The following is a 22,358-nucleotide window of genomic DNA, read 5'->3' as shown; positions in this document are numbered from 1 at the left end:
TCCACCTGAGCAGACCAAGAACCACCATCACCAGCTGCAGGGATGAGCGGGGACAAGAACAGATATATGAACTAAGCCAAAAGTGTGACTGGTTGTCACACAATTTGTAAACAGAAGACAGCAGAGTAGTGGGGAGGGGACAAACATCCAAAAAAAGCATCAAATCAACAGGTTGACACAAATCACAATTTCCGGTCAGAACTTTCACAATAAAATCAGAACTTAAATGGAACGCAGGTCGTGATTAAGATCGTTGATTGTGATTATACCCAAAAAGAGTGTCATATGATGTTTTTGCCAGATCGCCCACCCCTACTTTTTAGTGCAAAATACTGTCACATTTTCATTCAATAACTCAATTCAACTTTGCTAGTTTTCGATCATTGTTAAGCTACTGTCAATGAAACATTAAAACACTAACACTTCCTCAATTTACAAGTGGCCATAGCACTTTTTTTTATGCCTTTATTGATAGCACAGTAGAGAGAGACAGGAAATGGGGAGGCAGAGAGAGGGGGAATGACATGCAGTAAAGGGTTAGGGCCGTCCGATGCGGGAGTCAAACCGGGGCCGACTGCAGCGAGGACTGTAGCCTCTACATATGGGGCGCCTGCTCAACCCACTGCGCCACTCGACGCCCTGAGGCCATAGCACTTTTAATGTCAAATATTTGCAGAAAGTGTTGAGTTTCACTGATGGTAATGTAACAGATAGTCAGCCTAAAGACGGATTTTTAAAATTTATCTTGCTGCTATCAATATGTTCTTTTCCTATTTTGAAAAAAAAAAAACAAATCATCCAGACCCGATTTTCCACTTGACAGCAGATTGACTTATCTACAGAATCATCACACGGCTGCCAAAATAAACCAGGTGTGCTGCGTCAAAAGTCCAACCAGTTCAAACAGGACTGGCTACATATCTGGTCTCTGATCCTAAAACATCACATTCACATATTAGTAATTTATCAAATTCTCTTCACCACAGTGGTTGTGTGTGCTCAGTAAACTACAGTTCAAAGGTCACCTGTGGTAGTATCAACCAGAGAGGAGGTCAAAGTTTTGAGGTCAGAGGAGAAATACTCCTTTGGTTATTTGGACAAAGAGAGAAGAAAATTACTTTCAGTCATTCTGTACATGGGCCAGTGACTCACACATACATCAGTGATTCTAACAGCTTATTTCTGCCCTCTGTTGGTGTTTCCTTGTGGGGAGTGATAAAGTCATAGCTTAGACACTAATTATCAATGATGTACATCCTCTACATTCACATAAAATCTATTCCACGTAAATTGGTTAACTGGAATAATAAAATTCCCTGCTAATCTACTAAATCCCTACAGTCTATTTTACATTTCATGGGTTTGTATATTTTAATAGAACCTTTTCACAGCATTTTGACTTGTCGTAGCAGGTAAAGCACAGGTGTTAGTTGTTAATAACATTAATTATGACTGTTGTATTCCCGTGTCCCAGTAAGCCCTGACAGTGTGACAATGAGCCAGCAGGAACAATATACAACTTCATTTGCACTTGTAATTTCAAGTATCACATATCTTGATAAAATCAAGTTGAGACTTTAGGCACTTTCATTTACACATAGCCACATAAAGTATGTGTCTCTACTGGCCAGATCACAGATGTGTGGTGTGAACATATTTTAATCTGTTAAGATACAATAACTTGCCCTTTAAAGACATAGGGATCTCACGTGACGGCACTAACGAGAAAATACATATTTTTGGCCAAGTGGCTTGCAATACAGCAACACATAGCTCCTGTCTGTGTGTGCAAGAGTTTCTGTCTTTAGTTTTTTATGTGGGCATTCAATCCTGTCCAATCACAAGAAATAAAATAAAAGCTGATAATAGACAATTCAAACAGGAACAGAAGAAATACACATTCTTTCTCCTGCGGTGCAGAAAACCTGTGTGCTCATAGTGCAGCTGCTTGAACTATTCAACACTTTTTCCTCTTTCTCTCTTGTTCCTCAAGTCAAACCACCACACTGTCTTGTTGAAGATTGGAGATTGTATGTATTTCAGGTAGTGTATGAAGTGTTACAAACATACTGTAATATCGACGGATGAGGCAGACGCCAGAGTTCACTTCCTGAACCGCTTGGTTTATCCAGCAACACAAAAGTACAGCTAGGCATGCTTAACTTGGCAAACTGCTTTTATTGATTGAGACTTGCACAGCGTTACTATAGTTCAATGATCCAGGAAAACTATTGTAGCGTACATACAGTGGGTACGGAAAGTATTCAGACCCCTTTAAATTTTTCACTCTTTGTTTCATTGCAGCCATTTGCTAAAATCAAAAAAGCTCATTTTATTTCTCATTAATGTACACTCAGCACCCTATCTTGACAGAAAAAAACAGAAATGTAAAAATGTTTGCAAATTTATTAAAAAAGAAAAACTGAAATATCACATGGTCATAAGTATTCAGACCCTTTGCTGTGATACTCATATTTAACTCACATGCTGTCCATTTCTTCTGATCCTCCTTGAGATGGTTCTACTCCTTCATTGGAGTCCAGCTCCGTTTAATTAAACTGATTGGACTTGATTAGGAAAGGCACACACCTGTCTATATAAGACCTTACAGCTCACAGTGCATGTCAGAGCAAATGAGAATCATGAGGTCGAAGGAACTGCCAAAGGAGCTCAGAGACAGAATTGTGGCAAGGCACAGATCTGGCCAAGGTTACAAAAGAATTTCTGCAGCACTCAAGGTTCCTAAGAGCCACAGTGGCCTCCATAATCCTTAAATGGAAGAAGTTTGGGACGACCAGAACTCTTCCTAGACCTGGCCGTCCAGCCAAACTGAGCAATCGTGGGAGAAGAGCCTTGGTGAGAGAGGTAAAGAAGAACCCAAAGATCACTGTGGCTGAGCTCCAGAGATGCAGTAGGGAGATGGGAGAAAGTTCCAAAAAGTCAACTATCACTGCAGCCCTCCACCAGTCGGGGCTTTATGGCAGAGTGGCCCGACGGAAGCCTCTCCTCAGTGCAAGACATATGAAAGCCTCCATAGAGTTTGCCAAAAAACACATGAAGGACTCCCAGACTATGAAAAATAAGATTCTCTGGTCTGATGAGACCAAGATTGAACTTTTTGGCGTTAATTCTAAGCGGTATGTGTGGAGAAAACCAGGCACTGCTCATCACCTGCCCAATACAATCCCAACAGTGAAACATGATGGTGGCAGCATCATGCTATGGGGGTGTTTTTCAGCTGCAGGGACGGACGACTGGTTGCAATTGGAGGAAAGATGAATGCAGCCAAGTACAGAGATATCCTGGAAGAAAACCTCTTCCAGAGCGCTCAGAACCTCAGACTGGGCCGAAGGTTCACCTTCCAACAAGACAATGACCCTAAGCACACAGCTAAAATAACAGTGAGGCTTCGGAACAACTCTGTGACCATTCTTGACTGGCTCAGTCAGAGCCCTGACCTAAACCAAATCGAGCATCTCTGGAGGGACCTGAAAATGGCTGTTCACCATCCAACCTGACAGAACTGGAGAGGATCTGCAAGGAAGAATGGCAGAGGATCCCCAAATCCAGGTGCGAAAAACTTGTTGCATCATTCCCAAGAAGACTCATGGCTGTACTAGCTCAAAAGGGTGCTCCTACTCAATACTGAGCAAAGGGTCTGAATACTTATGACCATGTGATATTTCAGTTTTTCTTTTTTAATAAATTTGCAAAAATTTCCACATTTCTGTTTTTTCTGTCAAGATAGGATGCTGAGTGTACATTAATGAGAAATAAAATGAACTTTTTTGATTTTAGCAAATAGCTGCAATGAAACAGAGTGAAAAATTTAAAGGGGTCTGAATACTTTCTGTACCCACTGTACGTCGCCTGGCATCAGTCACAAGCCATTAAGGAAGTTCATTACAAGGACATGCAGCGTTACGGCACCAACAATTGACTCTTCCCACCATCAAACTATCAGATTGATAGGAAACGGAGACAAAGGACCCCTCTTCCACAAACAGACCATGCTTTTAGCATGTCCGAACGACACAGAACCAGACCAAAGGTCAAAGGGTCAGCTCCAGAGGATCAACCAATGGACACCAGACAACTGGAGAATATAGGCAAAATCTCCAGTTTGTAATAAACTGGAGATTTCTATCTGTCTAATGATATTTGATTGTTTTTGTATAGGACAAGTAACAACAAAAGGACTGATTAACACTAAGGTGTGAATCCTGGCCTGTCTGTGCCATGCATGAACACACACACACACGCACACACACACCAACCTCTCTTCCTCTGTCCCTCTCTAGATAAGAGTCATAAACTACATACCACATTCAAATCCTGGGTAGTGACCAGCAGAACTCCCTTCACAGACACAGATCTAAGGAAGAATGTAAAATGAAATATCTAACTGTTCTGTAACTCATGAGATTTTCCTATGCAATAGTTTAACCCCAAACTTCTATCCCATAGAATGTTTGAAATGTAACATGTAGATTTTAAGACAATGTCCTTCATGTGACCATACTGTCAGCATCCTTCTCACAAGGTAACACACACTACATGACATCCAGCATGTCCATATTATTATTATTACAGTCAAAGAACTGCTGTGTAATCCACATTTATAAACTATTAGCTTTGTGAAATGTTTATATTGTTGTTTGATCAATTAACCACTTGTATCATGACTAATTCCAGGTTTGAAGGATGTAATATGAAATCAACACTCCTATTACTCCTCTCTGCCATTATTAGTGCAAGTAGTTTTCTATGTTATTTCACTTAATGTTTTGTGGTCATGGTGGAAGACGGATGTGCAAGTTTATAAGTAAACTCTAGATTGAAATTATTCCAAAGTTCAGTGGAAAATTACTTTCTTCTCCAAGTGGAGACACAGGAGAAGATTGGATGCCCCTGAAACATGCACCCGCCTTCAGGGGATAAAACAGTCGTGAACAATTCACACATGGCCAATTTCAGGTCAGAAGCCCCGAAAATTGGTTCAGAGTTCACAGTCCAAAAGAGAAAGAAAAGTCAGAGAAACCCAGATGACAAGAAAATGCAAGAAGTCATGTCTTCCGATATGAGATTGATAAATTTGGCAATGAAGTATTCATTGTTGTCCTCCTAGAGGACTGGTGCCCCATTTCAACGAGAGTAAATCCTAAAATATGGCTTTACACTACACTATGAAGTCACTGCTGAAAAGAAACATTTCATATCAGAATTTATACAGTATATGATACTGTTGTCATCAGATAACACCTCCATCCCACAGAGCCATTTAAATCTACAATCCTTTTAAACACAGAGATGAATAAAGACCACAATACACAACTTACAAAAACAGAAACACACCCAGACTTATATTATTCATTGAGGACATTCCACTGGTGTGTATTCAGAAAAAATTTTCATACAGCAGACATCTAAACACTAATGTGAAACACACACACACACACACACACACACACACACACACACGCACACACGTGCACAGATAAAGGCTCATTAAAGTGAAACCTGTCAAGCTGGTCAGAGGAATGCAAGGCTGCCAGAACACCCTGAAATCACCAGAACAGGAGGAACCATGTTGTTACTTTTCATCTCACCACACACACACACACACACACACACACACACACTGCTCTCTGTAGCTTTTACCTAGCACTGAGCTTACCTTAGCAATAGTTTTCAGGTACTTCACAGTAGCATTCAGCCAGAGGCAAGTCTGAATAAATCACCTTCTAACTTGAACCTCATGCTGTTCGCAGTTCACAAAAGTTTCAAAATTAAGCAAATTTTGGGGAACTTTATCTAAAAGAAGCCACATGACAAGAATATTTTAATCGGACAGAAAAGGATAGGGAAATTACAGCTAAAATATTATTTTAAAGTAAATATAGTTTTAAATCACTATAACAATTTATATCAATAAATAGTAAATCTTCTTGAAATTTCCATCAAGTTGAAATGTCCAACTTGGTTGTTTCAAGCTTTCACCACACTGTGAGCTTCTTCACCTGGAGCTGGATGCTAAATCAGATTTGATTCATAGAGACGGGTCTAGTTTTATCATGACTTCAGGATGCTGTGACTGCTTTACACAGCTAAAGTTCACTTTCCCTTGGGAGAGCACCCAATGTCATGTTAAGTGCCCACCTTGAAAATGATATGATGATGATTCATGTCATTTGATCTGAAATGATGCTGAAATACTCTGTAAATTCAAGTGGACTTCTGTAAGATCTATCTTAATGTATAATGGTTTGTTGTAAGGGCTGACTCCTTGTGGCATGAAGACTTTGGGTGAGATTAGAGATTCTTATTGGCCATGAGACTTCCCAGGACCTACTTCCTCTCTCTTGTTATTCTCCACTCCTCAAACTGATAACATGCTGTGCTCTGTGTAGGAGGCTTCTCACAGCCACTGACCTTTTATGCTGTAGGTGGTAATTAGAGTTACACCTAAACTTGATGTCTAGGTTGACCACCTGCTTTCATGTGAACAATATAACATCCATCCATCTCATACATCTCTGTGACAACTGAGCAACTCCATCCATTGAGAGGACCCTTCTCAACTGCAGAAAACTCTGCGTATAACCAGTAGCTTATTTCTGGTGTTGAGTTTTTTCTGCTGTTTTCAAGATCAAGAATGAACCTTCAAGCCCAATGTTTATATGTAAAACATTGAGACAGGGATGTCTGATTTGGCTAATCTAGTTTATCATCCTCTGGAAAAATTGACCTGCTCCTATTAACCACATGCTCCTTACGCTCTCATTATCTAGTGTGTACAGTCTTCCTGCTCTAGAGTACGATTTTGCTCCAGATTTGCTATGTAATTTGATTAAATCTCTGTAAGAGGCCCTTTTCCAGACATGGCCTCAAGTAGAGATAAAGCAAGACCAACCTCAAGGTTATTGTCATGCCAGCTGATATTGTATTTAAGTGGATCATATTCCCAAAAACACACAAGCCTGGAGCTTTTAGGGTCACTAGAGTTCTGGGGTTCTCTAAATACTTGACAAATCAAAGTACATCAACACACTTTGGAAAGATCTTCCGTCAGTGTTACCATAAATCATTCCTACGAGGGAAGATGGCGTTTGACATGTGAGACTGTGAGGTCCTGGAGCTGTACATGCAACTTTTAATTTAAGTGTTCTTAACAGTGCCTAATTCCGATAAATATACCAGAACTTTGTCTCAACGTTATATAACCTCAGTCGGTTTTGTTGGGCGGAAAAATATTACGTCTACACGGAGTTGTTCTTGTTTCAAACATGCTGCTAATTCAGCTGCTAGCAAGAAAGTAGCTAGCTCTCCCACTGATGCTGATGCAATGCCGCTTTCTGTATCGCCCTCCGACAAGAATTTTTTTTTTTTTTTTTGGGGGGGGGGGGGTTTGTTTGTTTGTTTGTTTTTTCTCTCCTTTTTTTGTGTGTCTTTTGAAGATTTTGTTTTTGTTTCCGTTTGGTCCCATGGTTGTATTTTATTTCATTCTTGGTCTTCGCCAGAGTCCTTATATGAACGCCATTCTTCAATATCATCTACATCACCATGCATGGCTAGTTTAAATATGCCTTGCAGTGGGGGAGGGCAGTCAATTAAGTTTACTAATTAGAATGTGAAAGGTCTAAACCATCCCATCAAGCACTCCAAGGTCCTGGCTCACCTTAAATTCTTAAAAACCGATATCGCTTTCCTTACCGAAACACATGTACGGGGGTCTGGGTGTATTGCTCTGAAAAAAGGATGGGTGGGACAGGTATATCATTCAACTTTCCAGGGAAAGGCGAGAGGGGCTGGCATTTTAATCAGCAAGTCAGTACAATTTATTCCATCTGAAACCATATCGGATCCTAATGGTCGTTCTGTTATTGTGGTGGGCAAACTTTATGGTCTGCCTGTGTCTATGCCCCTAACTGGGATGACTCTAAATTTATGAATAATTTTCTGTCAACTATTCTATTTAGATAGATCTTCCACTCGCATCGTCGCTAAATCCAAAACAGCTGAATGCATAGAAAGCTTTTTGCAGTCCTATGCTTTGATTGACCTATGGAGATTTCTTAATCCCACAAAGAAAGAACTTTTTTTTTTTCCACCTGTGCATCACACCTATTCGGGAATTATTATTATTATATTGATTACTTCTTCATACATAAAACATCATTATCCTTTGTAAAGTCTTGTGATTACACTAGTATGGTTGTATCTGACCACGATCCTGTGTCGCTGGTTTTTGTCACACCGTGGTGAGGTTGTCTTGTCCTGGTTTTGTTTTGTCCTGTCATTTCCTGTTTTATTTTGAAAAGTAACTCTCCTCTCGTTTCAGGTCACTTGCCCTTCCTCATGGGTCTCAGCATGATTGCCCTAAGTGTTTCCACCTGTGCCCTATTTCCATCCATGTGTTTAAATAGTCTGTGTCTCCCTTTGTCTTGTGCCAGTGTGTTTCGTCTGCGTGCATGCACCCCCAGCTCTTCGTCACAGCCCTTGTCACAGCGTTCCTGAAAGTTTTTGTGTTCTTCTTCCTCCAAGTGAGAGTTTTTGAGTTGTAAGTTTATTTCCTAGTTTTGTGGCTAGTTAAAGATTGCATAGCCTTTTGTTTTCCTCCTTAGTGGAGTGATTATTATTTTGATATTTTTCATAGCCTCATATATAGTAATGGTTAGGTTGATAGCCTTTTTATTTCTCCACTTGTAGGCGCCCTGAAGAAACAAATAAAACTGTCTATTGAACCCTGCATCTGTGTCCTGAGTCCTTGCCTGGTCGTGACAGTTTTAAACCTCCCCAACCATCAACCAAACACATTCAGATGGTGGCTCAACTCTCTTCTTTTGGCAGATGAATGTTTTGTTGCCTCTATTAATACCCACATAGATATATTTTTACAAACTAATTCAAATAATGAAACTTCCCCATCCCTGCTTTGGTAGACCCTAAAGGCCTACTTGAGGGGGCAGATTATTTCCCTTAATGCATCTATCCATAAATTGCGAACGGCCAGACAAACAGAATTAATTGATCTCATCTCTGAAGTAGACAAGGCCTATGCAAATGCCCCAACCTCAGAATTGTATAAACAATGTGTTATGCATCAGGCTGAATTTGACGTGCTTTCAACTGGTCAGGCTGAGCGAGCTATGCTGAAATCTAAACATAGGTTATATGAATACGGAGAGAAACCAAGCAAGGCTCTTTCCCACAGTCTTAGGCATATTACCACTACACAGGTAATAGATCAAATTGAATCTGAGTCAGGAGTGGTATCAGACCCAGAGGATATTAATAAACAGTTTTGTGAGTTTTATTCTAATTTATATACTTTGGAACCTCCCACTAATCTAAGGTTAATGGACAGTTTTTTTGATGGTCTGGATATTCCTACTGTGGAGGATAAATTTAGGGAATCCTTAGATAGCCCCATTTCTTTGCAGGAAATAAATCACGCCATTTTGTGTATGCAAAGTGGGAAATGTCCAGGCCCAAACGGCTTTCCTACTGAATTTTATAAGAAGTTCTCTGGAAAATTAGGCCCCTTGCTTAAAGATGTGTTCAATGACAGCTTAAATTCCCAGTGTCTCCCACAAACACTGCGCCAGGCATCTATATCTCTTCTTCTAAAAAAAGGCAAAGATCCTCGTAGCTGTTCTTCCTACCGCCCAATTAGCCTTCTTAATGTTGATGTGAAGATACTGGCTAAGGTGCTAGCTCTCCACCTCGAATCTGGCTTGCCTACCATTATCTCATCTGATCAAACTGGATTCATAAAAAACAGACATTTATTCTTCAACATCAGGCGTGTATTCAATATACTTTACACATCATCTTCCTGTCAGTGTCCAGAGGCACTTCTGGCCTTGGACGCTGAGAAAGCGTTTGATCGTGTTAAATGGAATTATTTGTTTTATGTTCTTAAGTGGTTTGGGTTTGGGGATACCTTTATTTCCTGGGTGAAATTGTTATATACTTTCCCTTTGGCTCCTGTCAGAACCAATGTTAATTGTAAACAAGCACCTGCCACTCCCTACCACATGTTTCGGTGATGTCCTAGACGGCATTCTGGTCTTCAATTTTTGAAGTTTATTCAGCAGTTCGTGGAGCTACCATTCACCCATGCCCCTTCATTGGACTCTTTGGTGTATCAATAAATGATATTTCCCTCTGAAAGTCGCAATTGAACTGTATAGCCTACTCCTCCCTTCTGGCACGTCGGCTTATTCTTTTAAATTGGAAAAGTGATCGCTCCCCTTCTTTTGGCAGATGGATCTGTGATGTTATGTTTTTTAAAAATTGAAAAAATTAGATATACACTGAATGGATCTGTGACCAAGTTTGATTTGACATGGCGTCCTTTTATTTCCCATGTAGAACAGCTAACTATGCATTCTGACTCTGAATAAGATGTTTTACATTTGTCTTTCTGGATAACCACTGTGGACTTTTTTTTTTTTGATTGTTTGTTTGTTTTGCTGTTGTTGTTTCTGTTTTCTCTCTTTTTCTTTCCATGTATTATGTCCTGCTTTGAGGGTTTGTTTTCTGTGTAAATCAAAAAAAAAAGTTAAATAAAAATACATTGACAAACAAAAAAATTATTCCTACTCATTGATTTACAACAGTGTCTGCAATGGCTTCACATGAACACAGATATAAAATGAATAGATAACTCAATAGAAAAAGAATAGCAAAATTTATTTTTGTAGATATAGCTATCATCATGACATAATGACAATACAAGGTGTTCAAACCAGAAGTCAAGTCTACAGCCACACCCTGGCTAAGCTAAGAGTGAGTATTAGTCAATAAACTGAAAACATTAAGCTTAAAATTGCTAAAACAAAGAGCTCACACCTGTATCACACCTGACACCCAGGTCTGTGGTACTGCACCTGTAGACCTCTTCTTAAAACATTGCAAACTTTTCTAAAACTGTACATGCTTTTGAGTTATCTGGGATCCCCACACAAAATTCCAGGGGACTTTTAGGGGGACATTTGAATATTCAAAGTATAAACCTCAAAAACTGAACAAGTTAAGCATCTCTTATGTGACTTACATTTAGGTGGTTGGTTAGATGGAATTGTGGTTACATAAAAAAGCACCATCTGTAACATTAGATGTACCAAGATTCTGTTTAATTCTATCAGTAACTATAGGTCTATTAGCACTCTGCCTGCTGTATCCACAGCAACAGTGGGTACCAGAGCTATTAGTCCTGATGAAGAGATCCAGCTTTATGCTGATGACACAGTGATCTCTGCACATTGCACAAAACAGCAAGCTGCTTCCAAACTTACTTATGCCATGAGTCATATAACAGTGTGGCTAAACCAATCATGTCTCAAGTTAAATGTAACTAAAACTGACACAAATAGTAATATCAGGGTAAATCAGGGTAAAAGCTACAAGTATTGTATAAGTTTAAGAATGTTGGTGTATGGATAACTGAAAATCAAATAAGTAAATAGTGGGGCACCCTGGTGACCAAGGGGTTAAGGTGCTGACCAAAAACAACATCTCAGGATTGGCGACATTATTTACAAGTCCTTCCTAATTTCTGTCTCTCCACATTTCCTGTCATTTTTCTACTATTGGCTTTTCAACATAGGCACAAAATGCCCAAAACAATTGTAAAAAAAAAAAAAAAAAAAAAAAAAAGAGTCAAACTTTTTGCTCAACTCATTTTCAGAAGAAATACAGCCTGATGTGTGCTTTCAACACATCTAATCAGAGATAGACAGAATTCTGTTCCTAAGTCTTTAATAAACCTGATATCTGAGCTTATGTTTTTTGGTGTCACAAAGAGATTACAGTCAAGACTGCAACTGGATCTCATATGTCATTACTAATGACAAGGACAAACAGGATTGAAACAAGGTGCCTGGTTTGGATTATTATGGGGCATAGTTATGCACTGAGATTGTAGGAAGCAAGAATTTTCAACATATAGTTATAGATTTGTTTTCTAGTGAAAGGGTTGCCAAATGAGTCCTCACAAAGTCACTGTGCCAATGGATCTCAGTCCTCACAATGTTTAAACACAAGAACACACACAGATACACACGGAGCAGTTGCCTGGGAAACAGTATTGTGGCGGTCTGTCCCTGTAATGACTTCTTACTCTTCTTTTTTGAGCAGAGAAATTCAAATATTCAATCAGCTCGATTACGTCAACCAACAACAAAAGAGCACAAAAACAGAGAGTCACTGAAGATGAATGGAAGAAGACAAGGAGGACTACACAACTGTGATCAAAACTTGAAAGAAGACAGTGTTCAAATCCCTCATGGCCCTTATTCATCAATAGGCACAGATCTGGTTTTAACTCGCCTGCTTTCATTTACATTTTTAATTTGTTCATTTAAAAAGCCTGAATGGATAAAAATGCAATAAATACCAACATAAACATGAACTAAGGCTAATTCTGATGACAAATGCAAAATTCAAATGACTGGTTTCTGGCAGTCATTGTGTTATGTCCACTGGAGAAACAAACAAATTCACTTCAAATAACAGAAAGCTTTGAATGGAAGCATAATTATTGTAACCTACAGTTATAGTCAGCAGAGTGAGCTTCAGTCTTCAGATCAACAACATCACAACCAAATCTAAGGAAGTCACAGGTCATGGCACCTTGATAATGGCTAGAACAAATATTTCCTGCTTCAATCTCTGCTCAGCTCTTTAACTCTCTCACCTCCCTGCTGTCTGATTCATAGTTTTGAGTTATATTTGAAAATATATTTAAATACTTAATAATAATATTTGTGACTCACTCTCAAAGTGCTTTGTACAAAATTAAAAACCACAATACAGGAATAAACCTGCATTGCAAAATACCACTAAAACAGAAATTAGATAACATAACAAAGCATTAGGGATAAAACATAAAACTAGTTGCTGATTTCAAAAAAGATAGTGACTTGGTGAGTCTGAGCTCCTCAGACAAGTATACAAGAGACAGGGTGCCACGACACTAATTCAGTTTACTCATTTAATGTTGGTAAATCAAGGCAAATCCAGGTCCATTAAGAAATGGTTTTCCAAGTTTGGTATGGAAGAACTTGACTGGCCTGCAGCAGGTTCAAGGTGGAAAGCCTTCATAGATGAGCAGAGACTGTTATAGAAACAAATTAATGGCCATGGTTTATGTTGGTAATGTTCAAGTATTCATATAGCCCAATTAAACACATATTTAATCAAACCAAAAAAAATAATCAAACAGCTTAAATGCAATACTTAAATAAGCTAGCAAGCTAGAAATAAAACTTGTGTTGTGATTCATCTCTGTGTTTCTAGCCAAATCTTTAAGAATACAGAAGGTCTGAAGAAGGAGGGACAGGTGTTGTTTCTGTGGTCAGTTTTGCATTCTGTCTGAGTCATACAAACAAAACAAAACAAAGCATGTGCAAATACTGAGACCAGCGCAGAGCAGGTGGACATGGTAGCCAAACCTGCTCAACAGAATACTGGCTGCAGAGTCTGTTCACACTGAAGACACTGACAGAACAAACACTCACTGTAAAACCTCCAGATGCCATCTGTCGGTCTTCTTTCAGATTCATGACAGAGGATCTGCACAGTGTAAGAAGACAGCTCCACCAGTAACCATCAACCACAGCTAATGGGTTGTGTTGTTTGTTTACCTGTGGAGAAGATGCTGCAGATGTTACATTTGGGTTTGCTTCATTTTGGGTTGTGTCCGAAATATATCCAGTACATGATCCAATATTAGATTAAAGGCAGGAAGAAACTAAGACCAGCAAAAAAGCATGAAGTATGAAGACAAGAGGACCATAGCAAACTGTGGTAATCAAATTTTGATGACAGATGTTTCTTGACTTAACTTGTATCTCGTGTAATACTTTTAATGCCAAATAAAACAGAAGATACTAAATGTGACGTTTTTTTTTCATATAGGGTTTATAATGTTTGTCATGAGCAAGTCAAATTTAAAGTGCTTGATATTTGAAGGGAGTTTTGTGACTTTTTCTCTTTATGAAATAGGTTGTCTGGGTTAGTTCACTTGCTTTGACTTCTAAAGATCAATAACAAATTGCTTACTAAACCTGTTGTTCTTTCAAAATTCATGCCTAAATCTTTATCTGTATCAGTCACAAAACATGTTTACTTACAGCAGACATTAGGCTTTTATTAACTAAATTCTAACATCAGAATGCTAACAAGATGGGAAAAGTCATGAAATCATCAAAGTTATTATAGAATTCACCTTCTCAAAGTGATAAATGTCTGTTTTAAATTTCATGGCAATCCATCTAATAGTTGTTGAGATATTTCAGATCTCTTTGCTCCAAAAAACTAGCTTTGCCACCCTCAGGATTAAAGACACAATCTTTAAAGACAGAACGTTATAATAAAGACTCTATCATGGTCATTGGACATTTTTGAAATGTCACATGTAAAGGGTTAGGATTAGGGTTATATATATTGTAAACAATATAATGAACGGCTTCAGTTTCAGTCCTGGTATTGTTCATGCTGGTTCACTGTCACACTGTCATGGTTTACTGGGATACTTGAATCGAATTTGGAGCCATTGTTTTTTTTTTTAAACAATGTTTTTATTAATTTCCAATAAGAATATACAAAGCACATTGACACATGCCACACATGTTGCACAATGAGATGCAGGCGAACCTTGCTGCATACACACATACAAAAAAAAACCACACACACAAACCATACCCACGTAAAATAATAACTATAATAAATAAATAAAATAAAATAAAGTTGTCACACACACACACACACAATAGCCCCACGGATAGATATAATCTATTGTTGCCTGAGAAAGTCCATTAAGGGTGCCCACACTTCTTCAAATTCTTGTACTTTACCCCTGATTACATAGGTTAGCTTTTCTAATGTAACATACATTGCCATCTGTCTAATCCAAGATTGTGTAGATGATACTCCAGTGTCTCTCCAAGAAAAAGCAACCATCCTCCTGGCCTGCAGGAGGCCAAAGTTGATCAGAGTCTTACACTTAGAGTTAACAGAAAAGCAGTCTGGGTATATCCCTAAAATACAAAGTTTTGCTACACAGGGTACCTGAATACCTGTGATTTTACTTAGAGTGTGAACAACCATTTTCCAAAAAGTTACCAGTTTAGGACATTCCCATACACAATGAATCAAAGTATCTTTCTCAGTCAAACATTTCACGCAAGTATCTGGAATGTCAGGGGACCACTTATTGAGTTTCTCGGGGGTTATGTATGTCCTGATTAACCATTTGTGTTGTAGCAGTTTCATGCGAGTATTAATGGTTTGTGTTTGAGCTTTTATACAAGCTGTCGCCCACTCAGTTTCTTCAATATCTTCCTTAATATCTGAGCTCCATGCCCTCCTTCTATCATGACTAGATTCCTCCTCATGTGAGACAAGTACTGTATATAGTATAGAGATTTGGCGTTTCCCATTCATGTGTCTTAACACAATGTCCTCAAGGCAGGACAGTGGCGGTTCTTGTGTATCCTGATGACACTTTGATGAAATGAAATGCTTCAATTGTAAATATTTAAAAAAGTGTTTTTTTGGAATTGAATATTTCAAACAAAGGTCGTTGAATGTTAGTAAGGTGCCCTGAACATATATAAGTCACCAATTTTTTGCACCCCCCTGTCGGCCCAAACTTGAAAACCACCATCTGCCCGGCCAGGAGTGAACTGCGCATTATTCCAAATAGGTGAAAATTGAGAGATGGGAGGTGTATCACCAATATGTCTATGAGCTTTAAACCATATATCAATAGAGTTCTTAAGGAAGGTATTTGTTGTTTTTTTCTTTAAAGTTTTAAAATCTGCTGAATATAAATATAGGCTTAGTGGCACCTTAGATATTGATGCTTGTTCAATATAAACCCACGCTGGAGGAGAATGTGTGACAAAATAAAACATAGCACTACGCAGCTGAGCGGCCCAGTAATACCATTGTAAACTGGGCATCTGTAATCCACCCCTATCATATGGCAAGTACAATAATCTGAGTCTTAATCTAGGTTTTCGATTGTTCCAGATAAACTTACAAAATGCATTATTAATTTCTTTAAAAAAAGATTTTGGCAGTGTTATTGGAAGTGATTGAAACAAATATAAGAATTTCGGCAAGATAGTCATCTTGATTATATTGATCCGGCCAATCATTGATATTGGCATTGTTGTCCATTTTTCAAGTAGTTCTTGTACCTCTCTCATCAACGGGTCATAATTTGCTTGAACGACGGTATTAATTTGGGGGGTAATCTTAATTCCAAGATAGATAAAGCCCTCCTTAGCATTAAAAAAGGGTGTTGTTATGACTGGATTAGTTCTTTCGTCTTTGTTCAGGAAAAGTATAGAAGAATTTGCATTATTAATACTGTATCCAGAAAACTGACCAAATCTATTGATTAAATGTAATACTGTCTGGACACTGTTTGATAATTTTGACAAAAAAAAGAATCACATCGTCTGCATATAACGATATCCTATGTTCATGATCTCCAATTGTTATTCCTGACAAATTGGCTTCGGCTCTAATGGACATGGCTAAAGGCTCAATGGCTAAAATGAACAAAAGTGGCGAGAGAGGACAGCCCTGACGAGTTGACCTCTCTAGCATTAACGGGCTTGATAAATTGTTATACGCCATTACGCGTGCTGTAGGGTTGGTATATAATAATTCTATCCATTTCATAAATTTTCCCCCAAGTCTATATCTTGGTAACAAATTGAACAAATAATGCCATTCAATTCTATCAAATGCTTGTCTAGCATCTAGAGATAACAGCGCTGTATCCCTGTTATTTTCTTTTGAGTGGATTATGTTTAGAACCCTTCTTATGTTATGAAATCCCTGACGAGTCTGTACAAACCCATTCTGATCACCATGTACCAAAAAAGGGATATGTGGATCTACTTTACACAATATTTTTGTGTCTACTCCCATAAGACTAATAGGCCTGTATGAAGAGCAGTCGGTCGGTATTTTCCCAGGTTTCAAAATAAGGATTATTGTAGCGAGTCTTAAAGTTGGTGGTAATATACCATTATTGAATGACTCGTTAAACATATCCAAAAGTGGGGTCAACAACTCTATTGGTAGGCCATCAGGCCCTGGAGTTTTGCCTGAGTTGATACTTTTAATGGCCTGCAATAGCTCTTCCACTGTTATGTCCTTGTCCAGGTCCACCCCAACCTCTTCTGTGAGCATTTTAAACTGGAGCTGATTAAGAAAGGTATCTCTATAAGTGGGCGTGGGGGAGCATTCCGACCTATATAATGATTGATAAAATTCCTTAAATGTGTTATTAATATCTAGAGGATCGTCCGATATCTCCCCTGATTGAGTAGTTATACTATTAATGGCTCTTTCAGATTGTATTTTTTTAATTCTCCAAGCTAACAATTTGCCGGCCTTTTCTCCCAGGTCATAAAAGGTTTGGTTCAGCCACAGTAAACTTTTTGCTGCTTTATCAGATGTTAATTTATTGTATTCCGTTCTTAAAATTAGTAACCTTTTTTGTTTTCCAGGGTCATCTTTATTATTTATGTCTATTTCCAAAGATTTTATTTGCTTCTCTAATTCATTAATTTCTGCTTTTTGTTTCCTGTTTTTAGTACTAGTGAAACTAATAATTTGTCCTCTAATATACGCCTTGAAGGCTTCCCATCTAATACATGCGTTAGTTTAGTTAGTGTTAATCTGAAAGTAGACATCAATCTTATCCTCCAAATATTCAACAAATTCAGGATTTCTAAGCCATCTCACTTGCAGACGCCAATTAGGAGGAGACTGTTGAAGTTTTTCCATTTGTACAGACATGGAAATGGGGGAGTGGTCACTAATGACTATACAGTCATACCAACAATTCTTAATTTAGGATACCAGTTCCTGTGATACTAAAAAATAATCAATGCGCGACCTGGATTTATGTATTCCTGAATAGCATGAGTATTCCAAATTATCTGGGTTAAGTTTTCTACAGATTTCAGATAAGTTTAAGTCAGTGATATATTGTAAGATTGTTTTTCTAGATTGTTTTTTATGGGGGTCACTTTTTGTAGAGCGGCCTACCAAATTTGGAGCCATTGTTAATGTTGCAATGCCTAACGTTTTTTACTACACGCCAAATGTCTGCTGTGAAAAATAACAAATAAATACATATAAATAAAACAATATCTTTACAACACCTGATTACTAAAACAGATAAATCTCATAATATTACAACTTCACTCTCAACACATTATCACTTTTTCACAAAACAACTGTGACCAGAAGCATTATGTTTTCGTATTGTCCATCTGTACGTCCATCCCATTCTCATGAACACAATATCTCAGGGGCACCTTGAGGGAATTCGTTCAAATGTGGCACAAATGTTCACTTGGGCTCAAGGATGACCTGATATATGATTTGGTAGTCAAAGGTCAAAATTCAAGGTCATTATGACCTCACGTCTGTCCCATTGTTGTGAACGTGATTTATCAGGAATGCCTGGAGGGAATTTCATTACATCTGGCACAAACATCCACTTGGACTCAAGGATGAAAAGATTAGAATTTGATGGTCAAAGGTCAAAGGTCACTGTGACCTCACTAAACATGTTTTTGGCAATACCTTAGGAATTCAAACCAATGAAAACATACTTAAAACCTTTTATTAAATTCCTTCAAAGTCTTCACTACATATAATCCATGAGTCTGGACAGACATGGATGTAAAGTGTACAACTGCAAAGTGGTAGTTGTAGTTTTCTCTGAGACTTATGTTATTTATGTTATTCTCAAGATCTCAAAATATTCCCTTGCAGTGGCCCTAAAAAACATTTTACTCTTATAGACTTATGTTCAAAAAGAAGTAATGCACATATCAGAGACAAGATACCTGTACATGACCCTTCTTATCTATCTTCTAAGCAAAAATATAAACAGCCCTACAAAGCTTATACTCTGATACAGGTACAAATTAGAACTAAATACTAATATGACTGAAAACAAGAAACATTCACAGATCTAAAGGATTATGGTCATATCAAGTATCAGTGGATGTGTCAAACACTTGCAGACTTATACAGTCTAATCTAAATGACTCACACACAAAACACAGCCTACAAGGCCCACAGTACTGTTGTTTGTTCTTAAAGCAAATGACTCATGATACAGTACAACTTAAAAAAGAAGAGGAAATTCTCATTATTTATTCACCCCGCAACCACACAGACTTTATATTTTTAACTCTGCTGCTACTAAGCCTATAACTATATCATCAGTGTGTTGTTTGTGCTATCCAACACTTACATGTTGTGGATGTAACACAGACCAGCAGTCTGACCAGCAGGTGGCTCCTGTACCTCTCCAAGTGTAACATAACAATCAAGTGCAAACTGTTGCATAATGGGATTTAGATGATAAACACTGGTAAACCAGCTACATGATGCAAGGAGAGGAGTAATACACATAATGAATTCACACACACACACACGCAACAGAAGAAGTATTGTAAACACTAAACAAACTCATACACTAGAGTGTCTTAATTCAGAAATTATTAATTTAAAAATGTTTCACAGAGCACAGCAGACTTCACTGGATTTGATCTTAAGACAGGCTGCTATGATGTTACATGAGTTTATTTGTCTACTGGACTTTAAAGCAATAGTTCAACATTTTGGGATATATGCTCACACTGTTAAGTGTGCATACAGAACACAAGAAGTGGTTAGGTTAGCTTAGCAGAAAAACTGGAGGCAGGGGGAAACAGTTAGCCTGATTCTGTCCAAAGTTCAAGCATATACCTGTAAATTAAACTAATAAACACTCTCATCTCTTTATACATATATATATATATATATATATATACACACACACACACACACACACACACACACACACGTATATACACACACATCAGGGGGGAACTGCTTGCCTAGCTACATCAAAACAAGCAAAATACACGATCCAACAACTTCAAAGCTATGTGATTTATATGTTGTATATTGTAGAAGGAGAACATTCTGAGAAGCAAGTTGGGTTAATTTTTTTTTTGACAATATTAAGGCTTGGAATGAAAAGTCTGGTTCTTTGATAAAAAGTCAGATACAAGCCTCTGAAAAATAAAAAGTGAAGGAGAGGAGTCAACTATCCAATCAGCCCTGTTTTGTACGCTGCCAACAGTGAGCTAAAGATAAAGACTACACATTATCGAAAGCAGATAAAACAGTTTACTTTTAGATTCTGGATTGGTTTATGAATTCTGTAACTACAACGTGGTGTTGTTCCCAACTGCAAAAATTCTGAATTTGCTCCAGCTCTGATTCATTCATTAATGCTGTGGTTCATGCTCCACTTTGGAGGAAGAAAACTTTTCATGCCTCACCTATGAATTCACTCAGTGTCTATTCTGTAAACCTCAGCCTCAGGGTGGAGTCAGATGTCATCTCGATGAAATGTTCCTTTTCAGTAGAGCTGAAATCAGCAGGTGTTGCTGCACTGAATGAATCTCTCACCCAATCATACAGAGCACTGTTGTTTGGGAAGTACTTTTGAAAGAATCCTCTCAAGGAAGAGATGTCCTTCTTAAGACATGGAATCACTGTGGTGGCTCCAGTACCACTGGATTCAGCAAACTCACTCAGATTCTCAAAGGAATCAGTATTTCCCTGATCAAGTAGCCTGCCCCACATCTCAAGCTTTCGGGCAAATGCACTAATCTCGTCAGCTAGGTGTGGAAGGTACTTATCTCTGCCCTGAAGCTGAAGATTTAATTCATTCAGCTTTCCAAAAACATCACTATGTAGGCCAGTTTAATCAGAAACAGTTCATCACTAAACTTGCTTGCAAGTTCATTCATCCTCACCTCCAACAAAAACACCCAAATTTCCTCTCTGAGCTCAAAGACTCAATCACTTTGCTGTGAGACAACACTGCTGAATGTTTAGCTCCCATCTCCTCACAAAATGCAGAAAACAGCTGTGCTTTCACAGGTTTTGTTTTGATTAAACTGACCACGTTAACAACATTGTTCAAAACCTTGTTTAGTTCAGGGCTGAGCTGCTTTAATGTAGGCACTTCTCTGTGTATAACACAGTGGGTCCATTGCGCATTTGGGGAGGCCCACTTCATTAGTGACTACAATCCCCCCGTTTTTTCTGCCATGGTCTGTGCACCATCCACAGTGACACTGATGTGACGAAGTGAACATAAGCAATAGATAAGCGGTCTTTACTGTTGTCAGTAGCCTTGTCTATCATCTTGCAACTGTGTCATTGGCCAGGAGAACAACCTTCAGTTTTGAGGTGAGTTTATCGTGTGTGGTTTCTTGCACTGGGCAATTCTGTTTGCGACTTTGAATGATCCCATGACTGCTTTGTTGTTAACTGATGCAGCTTTTACAAAGCTTTGTTCCTGTAGATGATATTAAATAAGTTTTCTCTCAAAAAACTCCAATGGCTTATTGATGTGACTGGGATGTAAGTGTAAAGTGTCATCTTAATTTGTTGGGTCTCATACTGTCAACTGCCAGAGTTTTCAGACATAAAATACACACTAATCTCTCCTCATCTCCTACTACATTCACTTTGAACCTGAAAACAACTGATTTTCATGGTTCCCGTAAGATCTCTAAAGGAAACCGATCAAACCAAAATACACACAACTGCTTTCTGCTCGTCTGTAGCATAAATTCTCACGCCTTCCTTCCTCGCCACGCCATCAAACAAGTCCATGTTTGCTTCTACACTTGTTCTACTGTGCGTGTCAATTAGTGTCGAGAGTCGAAAGTCCTGTATTGTGTCATGCCTCTCATGTGTCCTCCGGTAAATAAAAGCTGCAGTAGCAACAGTAGCTTTGCTAGCAGTCACACCCCAAACCCAAACACCCTTTGTACCTGGCAAGGCATCAATGTGAATACTGACAAAGCACTAAATGACATTACACACCCTCTGGCAGACATATTGGAGGTCTGCCACTCACTCTTAAACTGCTGTATTGATTTCCAAACATATGCATCCATCTCTGATTTAATAGTTTGGTATCCACTTGTAGCTCACTATATTGTATTGCTAACCATCACTGTGCTGTTGTTCACACCTGATAAGAATGCTAAGTAAAATGGCTGAGGGAAACTAGATTTAGTGTGCATATAAATATACTATTTTACCTACTTATATTTAGTAGTTTGTATAATATAATATACATTAATTATTACTTATAATAATAATAATAATAACTAGAAAATTCCAGGGAAATTTTGAGTGCCACGGGGGCTACTGCCGGGATGAGTACATGATTTATTTCCAGTGTTCAAAAGTCACCCTGATCATATTCTGGTTTTGAGAAATGTCTTGATATA

General features: G+C 38.3%; 1 protein-coding gene across 4 annotated transcripts in view; it reads right to left on the bottom strand.

Moving 5' to 3' along the window:
* shroom3 (shroom family member 3) overlaps positions 1-22,358 on the bottom strand; it is an 80,986-nt gene that overhangs the window by 48,879 nt on the left and 9,749 nt on the right. The gene's annotated exons all lie outside the window — the stretch shown is intronic.

This window comes from Seriola lalandi, unplaced genomic scaffold (assembly GCF_002814215.2).
Source record: "Seriola lalandi dorsalis isolate HSWRI2012SDOR001 ecotype SW California unplaced genomic scaffold, Sedor1 jcf7180002054404, whole genome shotgun sequence".
NCBI classification, from domain to species: Eukaryota; Metazoa; Chordata; class Actinopteri; order Carangiformes; family Carangidae; genus Seriola; species Seriola lalandi.
The sequence above is the reverse complement of the archived record's forward strand: the minus strand, read 5'-3'. Positions and strand labels throughout refer to the sequence as shown.